The sequence below is a fragment of the Macaca nemestrina genome, chromosome 13 (genome assembly GCF_043159975.1).
Source record: "Macaca nemestrina isolate mMacNem1 chromosome 13, mMacNem.hap1, whole genome shotgun sequence".
Lineage (NCBI taxonomy): Eukaryota > Metazoa > Chordata > Mammalia > Primates > Cercopithecidae > Macaca > Macaca nemestrina.
Genome location: NC_092137.1, coordinates 35,566,965 through 35,572,147, shown reverse-complemented (window position 1 = coordinate 35,572,147; position 5,183 = coordinate 35,566,965). Strand labels below are relative to the sequence as shown.

Genomic DNA, 5,183 nt, shown 5'->3' with positions numbered 1-5,183 from the left:
TTGAATATATTTGTTTTTACATTAGTAAGTACATTTTTAAGGAGCTAATATGTACCAGGCATTGTCTTAGGTCCTTAAATAAAGAAATAAAGAAAAAGACAAAATTTCCCTTCATAAAGCTTTGTTTTATTGTGTGGAAGACTAATAATGAATACAAGATAAAATGTATTATACTGTATTTTAAAAAATTATTATTGGTCCAGAATTCTGATTGGTGAAAGAAGAGATTGCATTTAATTTTTCATATAATATATGAATATAAGAGTTTTTGGCTAATTCCTTAATATACTTTATTCCCCAGATGATTCAAATTGGCATAATGTACCTAATATATTAAATACACAGGGTTCGATGAGGTGAAAAAATAAAAAAATGAAAATGAAAACATATTGCTAAATATGGAGGCAGAATATAAAGTATAAAGGAATGTTCATGTATAACATATTTCAAATTTACTTAAAAACTTTCTGAAAGCAGATTCAGCTATTTACTTATTTTTAGCTATTTTTAAACTAAAGCTCATTTTAATTATGATCACACAACATAAACATCACTTTGAAAATACTTGGTTTTCTGTATATTTTAGAATTTTCAACCTGCCCAGTGAATTTCTTCATTTCCAGCCACCACCAACTTCCAGAGGGAGATACGAGAATTTCTATTTGAAATAAGAAAATAAATTTTTTGCAAATATTTTTATTTGCAAACCAAAACAAAAATTTTAGCACAATATTTAAAACAACTTCTGGTAATGTTTATTCATTTCCCTATTTAAAAATAAAGCTTTTTTGAGGGGCAGATCAAGATGGCCAAATCGAAGTTTCCACTGATTGTTCCCCCGACAGGAACACCAAATTTAACAACTATCAACACAAAGGAAATACCATCATAAGAACCAAAAACCAGGTGAGTACTCACAGTAATTCGTTTTAACTTCGTATCACTGAAAGAGGCTCTGAAGAGGGTAGAAAAGACAGACTTGAATTACACCACTATTCCCCAATCCCTTGACAGCAAAGGCACGGCACAGAGAACCTCTGTGTTTGGGGAAGAGAAAGTGCAGCAACTGGGAGACTTTGCAGTTGAACTCAGTGTTGCCCTGTCACGGCAGGAAGCAAAACTGGGCTGAACTCAGCAGACACCCACCCACGGGGGTAGAATTTAGATCATCCCTAACCAGAAGGGAATTGCCCATCTCAGCAGTCTACACTTGTTTTGGCAAGCCTTGCCATAGTGGGCTAATGTGCTCAGAAGCCTTAAATAAACTTGAAAAGCAGTCTAGGACACAACACAACTTATAGATGAGTCCCAGTACTGTGCTAAGCTTGGAGACAGTGACTTCAAGGCCATGTGACCTACTAAGACACTAGCTGGGGTGACTAAGGGAGTACTTTTGCCACCTCTCCGTGATCACCAACCAGCACAGCTCAACTTCTAAAGACACCCTTTTCCTTCTCTTGAGGAGAGTGAAACCAACCCAATAGTCCCAATAGGTTTTTTTTTTTTTTTTTTTTTTTTTTTTCCTTAATAAATGGAAACTGACGCTTCTGGTCTTAATGCTTGAAACTTAAATTTGTTTTATCTTAGTTTTTTCCTCAGGAAATGAACTTAAGGTCTTAAAAAAAAGTATCAAAGATCTGAAACTCACCAGATCACCACAGACACCACATTTGGCAATGTGATGCCAAATCTCTCAATCATCATGGTTGCTTCCTTGCCCCTCACTAGTTCCCGTTTACTTCTACATTGTTACACTTTTTTTTTCCTGCTATATAAACTCCTAGTTTTAGTTGGTCAGAGAGATAGATTTGAGACTGACCTCCCATCTCCTTGACTGCAGCACCTGATTAAAGCCTTCTTCCTTGGCAATACTCATCACATCAGTGATTGGCTTTTTGTGTGGTGAGTAGCAGGACTTAGACCAAATCCCTGGTGTTTTGATAACAAAAGAATGGAACAAAGAAAAGAGGACTTTGTCTTGCATTTTGGATACCAGCTGAGCCACAGTAGGATAGGGCATTGGGCAGGGTTGTGAGGCCCCCATTTCATGCCCTAGGTCCCGGATGACATATCTAGACATGCCCTGAGTCAGAATAGAATTTGCCGCTTTGAAGGGAAGGACTTAGTCCTGGCAGGATTTAATCACCTGCTGACTAAAGAGCCCTTGGGTCCAAAGTGAATACTAGTGGTAGCGTGGCAGGGATCCCTGTGAGCCTGTGACAGTGGTAGCCAGGAGGTAAGGTTCTTCTGCCTGTGCAAAGAAGAGCGAAGAGTGGGAAGGACTTTGTCTTGTGGTTTGAGTGACAGATCACTGCAATGGAATACAGAATGAGGTAGATTCCTATAGTTTTTTACTCTAATCCGTGGCTCCCAGCCAGCGTCGCTAGACCAGCCCAGTGCCTAAGGGAACTTGCTACCCTGAACAGAAGGACACAAGACTGGCTGTCTTCAACACCAGCTGATAGTAGAAGCTTAGGGCTTGGAGCAAACAAAGGTGGTAGCCAGGTAGTGGTTAGATTAGGCCTTGGATAAGACCCAGTGCTCTACTGACTTCAGGTCTAACCCAGTACAATCCCCATGGTTGTGGTCACAGGGATGCTTATGTGACCCCTTCTCCAGCTCTAGGTGGCTCAGGATAGAAAGGCAGATTCTGTTTCTTTGGGAGAAAGTAAAGAAAGGGAACAAGAGTCTCTGCCTGGTAATCCAGAGATTTATTTCAGATCTTATCCAAGACCATTGTGAAAGGAAAATAAATCTTGAGGCCCCCAAATCACTAAGCTAGAGGGAAAAGTCAAGCCAAGCTGTGAACTACTTAGGGCCAACCTGCCTTCCATTTCGTTCAAAGTCACTCCTCTGCTCACTGAGATAAATGCATATCTGATTGCCTCGTTTAGAGAGGCTAATCAGAATCCCAAAGAAACGCAACCATTTGTCTCTTATTTACCTATGACCTGGCAGCCACCTCCCTGCTTTGAGTTGCCCTGTCTTTGCTTCTAGTCATCCCCCTTTTCCAGACCAAACCCATGTTCATCTTACATATGTTGATTGATGTCTCATGTCTCCCTAAAGCATATAAAACTAAACTATGCCCTGACCACCTTGGGCACATGTTGTCAGAACCCCCTGAGGCTGTGTCGTGGGGCGTGCATCCTCAACCTTGGCGAAATAAACTTTCTAAATTAACTGCGACCAGTTTCAGATTTTCAGGGTTCACACCACCAAGGCAGCAGTTTTATAAATCTTCAAGAACCAAAGTGTTACTGGGTTTGGGGTGACCCCTAATGCAGATATGGCTTAGATCACAATACTCATCTTCTTTTGAATACCTGGAAAGCCTTCCCGTGAAGGACATGATACCTAATTCTTCAATGCACAACTAAAGACAAATATCCACAAGCATCAGTTCATCCAGACACACATGACTGCACCAAAGAGACAATGTAAGGTAACAGACACCAATCCTGGAGAAACAGAGGTATTCAACCTTTCAGAAAGAGAATTCAAAATAGCTGTTTAGAGGAAATTCAAAGAAATTCAAGAAAACACAGAGAATAATTTCAGAATTCTTTCAGGTAAATCTAACACAAAGATTGAAATCATTAAAAATAATCAAGCAGAAATTCTGGAGTTAAAAAAATGTAACTGACATACTAAATAATGTATCAGAGTCTCTTAATAGCAGAATTGATCAAGCAGAAGAAAGGATTAGTCAGCTTCAAGACAGGCTATTTGAAAATATGTAATCAGAGGAGATAAACAAAAAAAGAATAAAAAATCATAAAGTAGCCCTTTTCACAAGACGGCGCTGAAAGCAAAGAAGGAAGCTCCTGCCCCTCCTAAAGCCAAAGCCAAAGCGAAGCCTTTAAAGGCCAAGAAGGCAGTGTTGAAAGGTGTCCACAGCCACAAAAAAAAAAGAAGATCCGCACATCACCCACCTTCGGGCGGCCCAAGACACTGCGACTCCGGAGGCAGCTCAAATATCCTCGGAAGAGCGCCCCCAGGAGAAACAAGCTTGACCACTATGCTATCATCAAGTTTCTGCTGACCACTGAGTCTGCCATGAAGAAGATAGACGAGAACAACACACTTGTGTTCATTGTGGATGTTAAAGCCAACAAGCACCAGATTAAACAGGCTGTGAAGAAGCTCTATGACATTGATGTGGCCAAGGTCAACACCCTGATTCAGCCTGATGGAGAGAAAAAGGCATATGTTCAATTGGCTCCTGATTATGATGCTTTGGATGTTGCCAATGAAATTGGGATCATCTAAACTGAGTCTAGCTGCCTAATTCTAAATATATATATATATATCCGTTCAACAGCAACAACAAAAAAAATCATAAAGTATGCCTACAAGATCTAGAAAATAGCCTCAAAGGGCCAAATCTAAGTTATTGGCATTAAAGAGGAGGTAGAGAAAAAGTGGTAGAAATTTTATTCCTAAGAGTACTAACAGAGAAGTTGCCAAACCTAGAGAAGATATCAACATTGAAGTACAAGAAGGTTATAGAACACCAAGCAGATTTAACCCAAACAAGATTACCTCAAGACATTTAACAATCAGACTCCTTCAAAATCCTAAAAGCAGGAATATAGCAAAAAGAAATAATATACAATAGAGCCCCAATACATCTGACAGCAGTCAGTGGAAAGCTTAAAGGGAAGGAGAGAGTGGCATGACATATTTAAAGTGTAGAAGAAAAAAAGTACCCTAGAATAGTACATTTCGTAAAAATATCCTTCAAACATAAAAAGAGAAATAAAGACTTTCCCAGAGAAACATAAGCTGAGAAATTTCATCAACATCAGATCTAACCTACAATAAATGCTAAAGGGAGTTCTTTGTTCAGAAAGAAAAGGATGTTAATAAAATACAAGAAACTTTGTCTGTAGGTACAAAACTGGCTGGTTATAGTAAGTACATAGAAAAACAGAATATTATGATACTGTAATTATAATGGTGCAAACTACTGTTAAGTAGAAAAATGAAAAGATGAACCTATAAAAAAATAACAAATACAACAACTTTGCCAGGTACAGACAGAATAGAAACTACAAAAAGTTAAAAAGTGTGGGAAGGAAGTTAAAGTATAGAATTTTTATTAGTTTTCTTTTTGCTACTTTGTTCATGCAACCAGTGTAAAATTGTCACCAGTTTACAATAATGGGTTATATGATAGT

At 38.7% G+C, this 5,183-nt stretch overlaps 1 pseudogene; it reads left to right on the top strand.

Annotated features, from left to right (window-relative positions):
* The first annotated feature begins 3,418 nt into the window (after nt 1-3,418).
* On the top strand, nt 3,419-4,272 carry LOC112423672 (large ribosomal subunit protein uL23 pseudogene; annotated as a pseudogene).
* The last annotated feature ends 911 nt before the right edge of the window (nt 4,273-5,183 follow it).